The following is a 13,525-nucleotide window of genomic DNA, read 5'->3' on the forward strand; positions in this document are numbered from 1 at the left end:
AATTCGACCCCTAGCCTGGAACCTCCATATGCCGCAGATGCGGCCCTAAAAAGACAAAAAATAAAAATAAAAAATAAATAAAGTGGACAAGTATGGAAGACAAAACCTGCTTCATAGTGTGGGCCCTGCCAGCCTTGCTGTGGAACTTCTCTGTCACCAGGACAGGGAGCCTGAATCAGTGTGGCCCAGGATCCAGGGGCTAAAATGATGCTCCATAGAGAGGCCCCTGAGATCTCTTCTTCCTCCTCTCTAGCAGTTTCTGTTACCCCTTTCAGGAAAGAGCAAGGGTGAAAAGGTTGGAGGAACTGCCGTTGGACTTGGAGTCAGGTAAGCCTGGAGAGAAGTCTGGATTTCTTTTGCACCATTTTACCTACAGTTCATCTATTTGGTTGTCAAAGAGGAAGGGGACTCACTCTTGCTGGTATTTCTTATCAGTTCATATTTCCTTTTTTTTTTTGGGCCTTTTTAGGGTAGCACCTGCAGCATATGGAGGCTCTCAGGCTAGGGGTTGAATTGGAGCTACAGTTTCCAGCCTCATCTGCAACCTACACCACGGCTCACAGCAATGCCAGATCCTAAACTCACCGAGCAAGGCCAGGGATCGAACCTGCATCCTCATGGATGCTAATCAGATTCATTTCCGCTGAGCCACGAGGGGAACTCTATCAGTTCTTACTTCTTTGTTCTTTGAACACACTTAGCACTTTCTGTCTCAGACTATGAAGTTCTCTGCTTTGAACTCTTTCATGTTCAAAGCTTAGCAAAATATAATTTTCCTCAGCCACAAAAAATGTTTAAAATTTACTATGAAAAAAAATTCAAAGATAAAAATAGCAAGAATAGTGTGATGTGTATAACATGCTCAGTAGTGAGTTGAATGGTGCCTCGGCCTCCATGTCTATGCTCTAACCCTGGGATTCTATAAATGGGACCTTATTTGGAAAAAGGATCTTTGCAGATGTAATTAAGGATCTTGAGATGAGATCATCCTGGATTATCCAGCAGGTCCTAAATCAAATGACAAAGATTCTCATAAGAGACAGAAGAGAGGACACAGATACAGGGAAGAGACCATGTGACACGGAAGCAGAATGGAGTGAGGCAGCCACAAGCCACAGAAAGCCTGGAGCCACCAGAAGCTGGAAGAGACGAGGAAGATTTCTCCCCTGGAGGCTCCAGAGGAATGTGGCCCTGCTGACACCTCGATTTCAGACTTCTGGTCTCCAGAATTGTAAGAGAACAAGTTTCTGTTGTTTTAAGACCCCAAGTTTAGAGTAATTTTTGTTATGGCAGCCTCGGGAAGCAAGTACACCTATCACACAGATTCAAAATTACAATTTTGCTGTATTTGCTTTTTCTATTTTTTTCTTTCTTTCCTTTGCCTCCTCTCTCTCTCTCTCTCTCTCTCTCTCTCCTCTGAAATGTTTTAAAGCAAATTCCAAATATCATGTCCTTTCACTCAGACTTTATGGACATTTTAACATTTAACCACACTGCCATTGCAACAACTCCCTAAATAGCAGCTAAATAACTAAAAATAAGTCCATGTTATCCAAAATGTCTTTTAATATTTTCCTTTAACTCAATCTCTGAAATCTCGTTAGAATTGCTCTTCTTTGAACTACGCTGTTGTTTTCTAACTCTCTTTCTAGAAGAGAATTGCCTGGGGTTAAATGCATTATTGCAGGTTTTGGCTTGTAGGTAGATGAGTATTCTCCCCACTCAATGATGAAAAATTCCTGGAATTCTTTTTCTCATTAAAAATAAAGGTTTCTTTTTTCCTTTACAATATGAGCTTTTGTCCAGGATTGACGTTCAGAAGTTCCACTTCAAAGTCATGTTAGAGGTGGACAAGAATAAAGTCATGACAGAGAAAAGCAATCTGGACGTTAATATTTTTTCCCCCAAATGAAGAAATGTATTGCTTTGAAAAATGAAATGGGGGGGGGGGGGAACCAGGAAGTTACTCTGTGTTGGACTGGATTTTAAATGGTTCTTTTACAAGTTTCTATTTTCTCTGAAAAATTTCTCCACCAGTTTAAAAATGAAAAAAAATTTTTTTTCTTCACCTTTTTAAAGTATAGTTTATTTACAATGTTGTGCCAATTTCTGCTGTACAGCAAGGTGACCCAGTCATACAATATATGCATTCCCTTTTTTATATCTTCCATCATGGTCTATCCCAAAAGACTGAATATAGGTCCCTGTGCTATACAGTAGGGCCTCATTGCTTATCCATTCTAAATGTAATAGTTTGCATCTACTAACCCCAAACTCCCAGACTATCCCACTCCCTCCTCCTCCCCCTTGGCAACCACAAATCTGTTCTACGTGTCTGTGAGTCTCTTTCTGTTTTGTAGATAGGTTCATTTGTGTCATATTTTAGATTCCACATATAAGTGATATCATATGGTATTTGTTTTTCTGACTTACTTCACTTAGTATGAGAATCTCTTCTTGCATCCATGTTGCTACAAATGGCATTATTTCATTCTTTTTATGGCTGAGTAGTGTTCCATTGTGTATATGTACCACATCTTCTTTTTTCTTTTCGATTTTAAATTTTTTTTTTTTTTTTTTTTGCTATTTCTTGGGCCGCTCCCGCGGCATATGGAGGTTCCCAGGCTAGGGGTTGAATCGGAGCTGTAGCCACCAGCCTACGCCAGAGCCACAGCAACGCGGGATCTGAGCTGCGTCTGCAACCTACACCACAGCTCACGGTAACGCCAGATCCTTAACCCACTGAGCAAGGGCAGGGACCGAACCCGCAACCTCATGGTTCCTAGTTGGATTCGTTAACCACTGCGCCACGACGGGAACTCCTAAATATCTTTTTTTTATAATTTTTTTTCCCACAGTACAGCAAGGGGATCAAGTTATCCTTACATGTATACATTCTCCCCCCACCTTTGTTCTGTTGCAATATGAGTATCTAGACATAGTTCTCAATGTTACTCAACAGGATCTCCTTGTAAATCTATTCTAAGTTGTGTCTGATATTTAAAGTGCTAAAAGGAAAAATATGCAACCTAGAATACTCTATCCAGCAAGAATATCATTTAAAAAAAATGTTTAATGGCTGTACCTGCAACATATGGAAGTTCCCAGGCTAAAGGTCGAATCAGAGCTGCAGCTGCTGGCCTACACCACAGCCACAGCAACACCAGATCTAAACCATATCTGTTACCTACGCCACAGCTCACAGCAATGCCACATCCTTAACCCACTGAGCAAGGCCAGGGATCAAACCCACATCCTCATGGATACTAGTTGGGTTTGTAATCTGCTGAGCCACAACAGGAACTCCCTGAAACTGGATATTTAATCTACTGTGCCACAGTGGGAACTCCAAAAATGAAAAAAATTATGCTCTGAATAATTGCATTTGGCAGTCCATTCAAGGAGAGGTCTGATGCCAATGGGCTCTAGTCCAGTCTTTTCTCTTATACAGGTGTACTCCTTTGGCACTTTTCCTATGGTCCCAAAATAACTTTTCTAAAGAGATTAATATAGATCTTTTGTCCACTAGTAAAAGAGGTTAAGGGTACATAATTCTCATGAAGGAGTTCCCATCGTGGTTCAGTGGTTAACGAACCTGACTAGCATCCATGAGGTTGTGGGTCTGATCCCTGGCCTCGTTCAGTGGGTTAAGGATCTGGCATTGCCATGAGCTGTGGTATAGGTCATGGATGTGGCTCAGAACCAGTGTTGCTGTGGCTGTGGCATACGCTGGCAGCTACACCTCTGATTCTACCCCTAGCCTGGGAACCTTTATATGTCGCAAGTGTGGCCATAAAAAAGACCAAAAAAAAAATCATTCTCATGAAAAGAGAGAATCCACACCATTTAGGGGGTATGGTATGAGAGGAACAGGTAGGAACATTTGCCTGAAAAATATACTCGCTATATCCTGGGTTATAGAGATATATATACCTAAGATATATCCTTAGAAGCTTCTTCATGCTAAAGTATCTAGTTAAAATATAAATACTCCTTGGTAGAGTCATACCTTTGCATGTTCTCAAATGTTTTGGTGATGCGAGCCAAAAGCTTGTGATTACTGTGGCTGAACACTTTCAAAAATTGGATACTGAATATTTTGAGGAGACAGAAGAGGGTTGTGCCATAACAAGTAGAGAAAGGCAAAGTGGATAACAGAAAAGTATGAGGATTCCAAAGATAAGACACTCCAATTCTTCTCCCATTGTTCCCCCTTCAAACCATGTGTCCTGGACTCAAGGCTGACTTGGCCATCAGATCAATTTCTGAGTTCAACTTTTTATGTCTGAAAACAGTGGAACCTCATCATCTGAAGTGGGTCAAGTCATCTCTTGATATCCAGCCAAATGACTCCTTCTCCTCATTTCCACTCATTTGCATCCTATGAATGGTTTTCTTTCAACAAGGCAACTACAATCCCCTCGTCTAGACTTTGAAGCTCTTGATTTATGTGACTTGTTGGTGCATGCTTAAATGAAACCCTGGGAAGAGTAGAAAATCTTGGTCAAATCTCTCTTCCTGGTAATATTTTCTTCTATCATAACCCAGTCAAGGGAAGAAAGAGTGTACCTGACAAACAGTTTATAGGATAAAGGTTTAGGAACCAAGAATGATGAAGGTTGAATTCCATCACTCACCTCCCTTCTTCAGTAACTTTTTGCTTCAGTGTCCTCAGCACTCCACCAGAAGGAAGGGAGAATAGATTACTGGACATCTTTCAAAATATAGGAGAGGTTCAGTTTCAGGGATGACATTTAAAACTCTTGGAAGCCATCACTCCCATCCCTACAACAAGAAAAAAGCTTAATAAATTGAAAATCAATGATTTTTCTTAGACTGATAAGAGAAATGAGGTTAGAGGACAAACTACCACCCTAAAATCTGGAGAGATCTCTGAATACAGAGAATAACTCTGATCCACTTATCTGGAGCAGCAGCTGCTAGAGTTATAAACTAGCAGGAATATTTAAAAGGTTATTTTGATGCACTGCTAAAGGCTGAGTGTGAATAAGCTTGCGAATGAGAAACTCATGGAGGCCCAGACTATGGGGACCCCAGTCCCCACTTTCATGGGTTTTACCTCCAAGAATCCCATCAAAATCTCAAGATGAAGACATGTGAAACATCTGCTATTTCTGACAGTGGGAGAGGAAAAAAACATCCTAAGTTCCCCTAGAGTGTTTTCCATAAGAAAGCCCTATTCTCTAAGGTAACAGATTGACCAGAGTCTTATCTACCTGGAGGAAGGGAAATTAGCCAACTCCAGCAACCCCCATCCCCAGCCCACCTTTCCCCTCAAAGGGAAGAAAAAAAAGGATAAGAAATATTTCTGAATGTCACAGCCCAAGGCCAAGGTTCAATAAAAGATTGTGATTTAACTATAAGATTATAGAGCACTTCCCCTCCTCTACATCTTACCTTAAAATCAACAGGGCTCCAGCATGATAACAGTAGGGTACACCTAAAGGAAATGAAAGACACAGGCTCTATTTAAATTCTTAGGGAATACCAAAGACAACAGGAGACAAAAAAAGCACAAGAACATTAGAGGAAACTGAAGCCCCATACCTACAGGTATATAAAACATCAAACAGCCCATTTCCAAGCCAGATTAACATAAAATCTAACAGTAAGTCTTGTTTACTGAAGTTCTTATTGTCCAAAACACCAAGTCCCACTTTCAGCAAAAAAGAAGAAAAAAGATAAGCCATGCTAAAAGGCAAAGAAAAACACAGTCTAAAGAGACAAACTATGCATCAGAATAAAATTCATATATGATACAGATTTTGGAATTAACAGAATAGGAATTTTGAAATAACAATGATTGTATGATAATGGCTTTAATGAAAAAAGTAGACAACATGTAAGAATATATGGGCAAAGGAAGCAGAGAGATGGAAGATTTAAGAAACAATTACAAGGAAATGATGTAAATCAAAAGCACTAACAAATAAATAATGTCTTTAATGGGCTTATCAGTAGGCTGGACATAGCTGAGGAAAGAATCAGTGAACTTGAAGACATATCAATAAAAACCTCCTAAACATATCAATAAAAAATTCCTAAATGTAAAGAGAAAAAATTTTAAAGAACAGAATAGGAAAGAACTGTGAAAAAAATTGCAAAATGTGTAAGATATGTACTAGAACAAATTTGGAACATTGGAAGGAAAAGAAAGAGAGAAAGGGGCAGAAGAAATTCTTGAAGTAATAATGGCTGAGAATTTCCCATTATTAATGAAAGACATGAAACTAAAGATCCAAGAATATCAGAGAACATCAAGCATGATAAATACCAAAAATCTGTACCTAAGTATATCACATCAAACTGCAGAAAAGCAAAGAAAGAGAAAAATCTTAAAAGACGCCAGAGTGGGGAAAAAAATCTTACTTATATGGGAGCAAATATAGGAATTATATCTGACTTTTCATCATAAACCATGCAGGCAAGAACAGAATGAAATGAAATATTTAAAGTGCTGAAAGAAAAACTACTCCACCAACCTATAATTCCATATCCAGTGAAATTATCCTCCAAAAGTCAAGGAGGAAAAAAAAAGACTTAGAGAAATAAAAATTTAGGGAATTCCTCATAGTAGACCTGCCCATAAGAAATATTAAAGCAGTTTTTCAGAGAGAAGAAAAATGATATAGGTCAGAAATTCAGATCTACATAAAGAAAGGAAGAATTTGGAGAAGAATAAATCAAGGTAAAATACAATCTTTTATTTTACTTATTATTTATCTAAGTAATAATAGCAACAATGCATTAGATGATTATAGTATACAGATTGGTGAAATCAATGACAGCAATATTAGAAGTGTTAGAAGGAATCAGGCATACTCTGAAAAGCTACTTGCTCTATCCATGAATCTGCATAACATTATTTGAAAGTGGACTCAAGTTAGTTACAAATATGCATTCCAAATTCTAAAGTATCCACTAAAAAAAAATTTTTAAAGGACATATAGTTAATATGCTAAGAGAGGAGAAGAAATGGAATCATAAAATGCTCAATTGAAACTAGAGTAGGCAGGAGTTCCCATCATAGCTCAGTGGTAATGAACCCAACTAGTATCCATGAGTACTCAGGTTCTGTCCCTGGCCTTGCTCAGTGGGTTAAAGGATCCAGCATTGCCATGAGCTGTGCTGTAGGTTGCAGACATGGCTCATATGTGGCATTGCTGTGGCTATGGTGTAGACTAGCTCCAATTCAACCTCTAGCCTGGGAACTTTCATATGGTACAAGTTCAGCCCTAAAAAGACAAAAATAAAACAAAAATCAAAACTAGGAAAGGCAGAAAAATAGGGTAGGATAAAAAAAGAAAGAACAAGTGCAACAAATAGAAGACAGTGACAAACATGGTGGATATTAATCCAGCTATGTCAATAATCACTTTATATCTGAATAACATACATCACACCAATTAAAAGATACAGACTGTCAGAGTGGTTTAAAAAAATAAGATCCAAGAATCCACTTTATCAACAAAAGAGGCAAGAATATAAAGTGGGAAAAAGACAGTCTTTTCAGCAAGTGATCCTGGGAAAACTGGATGGCTGCATGTAAAACAATGAAACTGGAACACACCCTCACATCATGCACAAACATAAACTCAAAATGGCTTAAAGATTTAAACATAAGACACCATCAAACTCCTAGAAGAGAATATAGGCAAAACATTCTCTGACATCAACATCATGAATATTTTCTCAGGTCAGTCTCCCAAGGCAATAGAAATAAAAGCAAAAATAAACAAATGAGACCTAATCAAACTGACAAGCTCTTGCATAGCAAAAGAAACCATAAAAAAAAAAGACCACTTACAGAATGGGAGAAAATAGTTTCAAATGATACAACTGACAAGGGCTTAATCTCTAAAATACACAAACAACTTATACAACTCAACAGCAAAAAAGCCAATCAATCAATGGAAAAATGGGCAAAAGACCTGAATAGACATTTCTCCAAAGAAGATATACAGATAGCCAACAAGTACATGAAAAAGTGCTCAACATCCTTGATTATTAGAGAAATGCAAATCAAATCTACTATGAGGTGCCACCTCACACCAGTCAGAATGGCCATCATTAATAAGTCCACTAATAACAAATGCTGGAGGGATTGTGGAGAAAAGGGAACTCTTTTGCACTGTTGGTGGGAATGTAAGTTGGTACAGCCACTATGGACAACAGCATGGAGTAACTTAGAAAACTAAATATAGACCTACCATATGACCCAGCGATCCCACTCTTAGGTAAATATGCAGAAAAAAACTTTCCTTGAATAAGACACATGCACCCGTATGTTCATTGCAGCACTATTCACAATAGCCAAGATGTAGAAAAAAACCTAAATGTCCATCGACAGAGGAATGAATTAAGAAAATGTGGTATATATACACAATGGAATACTATTCAGCCATTAAAAAGAACAAAATAATGCCATTCACAGCAACATGGATGGAACTAGAAGTAAGTAAGCATGTGAATTTCAGACCATAGAATAAGGGAAATTATCATGGATAAAGACAGGCATTGCATAATGATAAGGGGGCCACTTCTTTAAGAAGGTATAACAATCCTTATTATATATGTGCCTGATAACAGAGTCAAAACATGTAAGGCAAAAGTTGCCTCGAGAAGTAGATGACTCCCTATTAGAGTTGGAGACATCAACACCCTTCCTTCCATCAGTAGTTAGTGGACCCAGCAGGCAGAAAATCAGCAAGGACATAGTTGAACTGAACAGGGTCATCAATCAACTGGACCTAAAGGACATGTGCAAAATATAGGCTACCTGACTTTAAATCAAATTGAAAATATGAAAAACAGACTTAGGAAACCAGTGTTTAGGTGTGATAATTCAATTAAAAAATATTTGTTCAATTTACTAAAGCGGCATATCTATTCTTTATTATAACCTAATAATTTTTACAGCTTTCCTTTAGACATTTAAATTATGAAACCAGGGAGTTCTCCTTGTGGTGCAGCAGAAGCAAATCCAATTAATATCCATGAGGATGCGGGTTTGATCCCTCAGTGGGTTGGGAATCCGGTGTTGCCACGAGCTGTGGTGTAGGTCACAGATGAGGCTTGGAATTCGAGTTGCTGTGTCTGTGGCATAGGTCTGCAGCTATAGCTCCGACTCTGCCCCTAGCCTGGAAACTTCTGTATGCTGTGGGTGCAGCCCTAAAAAGTAAATAAATAAATAAATAATCTACTTGGGAATTTCCAGTTTACCTTATCAGACATCAAATTGTGAAATAAATCATCCTGATCCCCTATAGATATCTGGAAAAGTGGATCTCAGAAGCACTGGTTGGTGTTACTGGTGATGTGACAACCATACAACCTCCTAAGGGGCTCTCACCAAAAGGCTTGTCTTGTAATTTGTGGGTTTTTTCCTTCCTAAGTATGAAGGAGAGAGTGAACAAGGGTTGCTGCTTGTCCCACCTTTTAGCAGCAACTAGGGAAGACAGTGCTTAGGATGGTCCTTCACCAGGGCCTCCCAGCTTGCCAGGCTTCTTTTGTCTTGTTTTATGTTTGTTCGCTGTTGTGGTTTTTTTGTTTGTTTATTGCTTTTTAGGGCCGTACCTACAGCATGTGGAAGTTCCCAGGCTAGGGGTCGAATAGAAGCTACAACTGCCGGCCTACACCACAGCCACAGCAACATGGGATCCTAGCTGCATCTGTGACCTACACCACAGCTCACAAAACATCAGATCCTTAACCCACTGAGCAAGGCCAGGAATCCTCATAAATACCCGCATCCTCATAAATACCAGTCGGGTTCATAACCAGCTGAGCCACAAAAGGAACTCCTGGTTTTGTCTTGTTAATGCCTGACCTTTATTCATTCTTCCAAACAACATTTACTGAGCACCTGCTGTGGGCCAGGCAGTGCCCCAGAAAACCCCAGACATCCAGATCAATTGGTGTGTAATTAATATCAGATTAACATCAAAGCAATGATGACAGATTGGAAAAAATGGAAATTCTCATCACAAGTTTTTCCCTCAATTGTCCCTCAATCAACAATATGAGCTCAGGTGGATGAAATGAAAGTCACAGCAAGTCAAGGCCAGCTCTTTATCTACTTCGCCCCTCTTCCTATTCTCTGGCCCCAGGATAGCAGAAGCCCCTGTTATCCAGATGGCATTTTTCCCTGAAGAACTTAATGAAAGTTTTATTTAAATCTTCATTAAATTTTTTTTTTCTTCATTAAACTTCCATTAAGTTCTCCTAGCTGCCTCAAATACTTGGCGAGTTTCCTCTAGGACTTTAGTTAATTGTACTCACTCATTCCTTCATACATTCAGTACCCACTGGTGCAAGATGCTGTGTTGGGGATTATCCAAAATACAAAAAATAAAAATAAAGAAAACTTCAGTCACTGCCCTTAAGTAGTTTATAAACTATCATATTCTCTTCCAAACAGTTCCTGCAAGGTTGTTACCTGTGTCCTGCATTTCACAAATTTGGTCACTTTCACTTATTAATGTTTTCTCCCTCACTTTTCACATCTTTTGGAAGCACTACACATGGTATGAGAATAATATAATTATTTTTGCATGTGCATTTATAATTTCATAGTCATCAAAAACCAAACCCATGAAGCTGGAGGAATCAGGCTCCCTGACTTCAGGCTATACTACAAAGCTACAATCATCAAAACAGTATGATACTGGCACAAAACCAGAAAAATAGATAAACGGAACATGATGGAAGGCCCAGAAATAATCCTAAGCACCTATGGTCAATTAATCTATGACAAAGAAGGCAAGAATATACAATGGAGAAAAGGCAGTCTCTTCAATAAGTGGTGCTGGGAAAACTGGACAGCTACATGCAAAAGAATGAAATTAGAACACTCTCTAATACACAAAAATAAACTCAAATGGATTAAAGACTTGAATGTAAGACCAGTTACTATAACACTCTTAGGTGAAAACAGGCTGAACACTTTCTGACATAAACCACAGCAATATCTTCCCAGATCCATATCCCAGAGTAATGAAAATAAAAACAGAAATAAACAAATGGGACCTAATTAAATTGAAAGTTTTTGCACAGCAGCGGAAACCATAAACAAAACAAAAAGACAACCCACAGAATGGGAGAATATATTTGCAAATGAAGCAACTGACAAGGGTTTAATCTCCAAATATACAAACACCTCCTGTAGCTCAATATCAAAAAAAACAAACAACCCCATCAAAAAACGTGCAGAAGATCTAAACATTTCTCCAAAGAAGACATAAACAGATCCAAAAAAACACATGAAAAGATGCTCAACATCACTGATTATTAGAGAAATAATACTATAGATAAACAAACCAAAACTACTATGAGGTACCACCTTACATCAGGCAGAATGGCCAACATCAAAAAGCCTACAAACAATAAATGCTAGAAAGGGTGTGGAGAAAAGGCAACCCTCTTACACTGTTGGTGGGAATGTAAATTGGTACAACCACTATGGAAAACAGTATGGAGGTTCCTCAAAAAAACTAAAAATAGAACTACCCTATGATCCAGCAACCCCACTCCTAGGCATCTACCCAGGAAAATCATGACTTGCAAAGACACATGTACTCCGATGTTCATTGCAGCACTATTTACAATAGCTACAATACAGAAGCAACCCATATGTCCATCAAAAGAGGAACGTATAAAGAAGAAGTGGTACATATACACAATGGACTATTATTCAGCCATAAAAAAGAAATGAAATAATGCCATTTGCAGCAACATGAATGGACCTAGAAACCATCATACTAAATGAAGTGAGTCAATGAAAGACAAACATCATATGATACCACTTATATATGGAATCTATAAAAAGGATACAAATGAACTTATTTGCACAACAGAACAGACTCACAGACTTTGAAAAACTTACGACTACCAAAGGGGACAGGTAAGGGGGTAGAGGGGATAGACTGGGGATTTGGGATTGGCATAGGCACACTGAGGTATATGGAATGATTGGCTAACAGGGACCTGCTGTATAGCACAGAGAACTCTACCCAGTATTCTGTGATAATCTATGTGGGAAAAGAATCTCAAAGAGAATGGATATGTGTATATGTATGACTAAATCACTGCTGTACAGCAGAAATTGTCACAACCTTGTAAATCAACTATACTTCAATAAAGCTTTTCAAAAGATGTTAAAAAAAATCCAAACTCAAACAAAACTCTCCTTAGCACAGATTTAAGAATTGGATGATCTGGGTTTGAGTCTCATTCATGATTGTGTAGCCTTGGACCAGTCACTTAACCTCTCTGTGTCTCAGTTACTTTACCTGTAAACTAGGATTAAATATTTCTGCTTACTTATTGCATAGTTGTATGTGTGTATCAGATGAGAAGATGTACATGAAATCATTTTCTACCACAGAAGATGATACACAGATGTAAGTTGTTATTATTAAAACTTTGTCACGGAATCAACCTCAGGGTTTGCTTATGTGTACAATACAAACGCCATAGAAATAGTAACTAAGGGCAGAATTTGGCTCAGTGCACTAAACTACAACATTTTTTTTAAGGGCAGAAGGAAATAAAAATCAAAGTCTTTTTATTCAAAGCAGAAAACTTTCAAACAAGAGTCAACACTTGCCAAGGACACGGTTACTAAGTGGATCTCCTTGAGGGAAATTCAGAGCAAGAAGGCAAGCTTCAGAGAGCAGGAAAAGAAAGAGAAAAGTCTTGAATGTTATCATCTTCCTCCTCCACCCTGGCTTAGAATTCCTTATCGAACCAACTGGAGACACACATCTTAACAGTCAAACAATAAAAGTGAGAAGCGGTTTAAGTATAGATCATTACAGAGGCCAAAAAACCATTCCGGTCAGGGGACTATCACCTTACCCAGAGAGCACTAGACTCTACTTTCACTTTTAAGAGCATTACAAATAAAATGCCTTCTCTCCCAGATTTCAGAAGTGTTTAGTGGTAAAATTGGGCTAAAATACAGTGCTAAAAATTATATTCCGTTCACAAAACCTAGCAAAGAAGCGAAGTTTATGCTCAGTTTCCCTGATATGAATCAGCACATGAAAGGGAACACAGTGAAGTGGGGGAAGGAAAAACTTCAGCCACGCCTAATTTTTCCAGCTTGGACTCCTATGTATTATGCCCGGTTCCAGAAAAATAGAAATAGAGAGGTTAGCGGAGGTTTGCTCGGTGTAAGAGATCAAAAGAGAAGTGGTGAAGAGAAGTGGAGAATACTGACTCCTTCAGCGAAAAAACAATCTCAGACACATTCGGATGGCTACTCTCCAAAATCCAGAAAATAACAAGGATTGGAGAGGATGTGGAGAAATGAGAACCTTTGTGCCCTGTTGGTGGAAACGTAAAATGATGCCAGGCTAGTGAAAATAGTATGGTGATTCCTCAAATAATCTAAACCAGAATTACCACATAATCCAGCAATCCCACTTCTGGGATTCTATAATCCAAAAGGACTGAAAACAGGATCTCAGAGAGACATTTGCACACCTATATTCATAGCAGC

This window comes from Phacochoerus africanus, chromosome 9 (assembly GCF_016906955.1).
Source record: "Phacochoerus africanus isolate WHEZ1 chromosome 9, ROS_Pafr_v1, whole genome shotgun sequence".
In the NCBI taxonomy this organism is placed as follows: domain Eukaryota; kingdom Metazoa; phylum Chordata; class Mammalia; order Artiodactyla; family Suidae; genus Phacochoerus; species Phacochoerus africanus.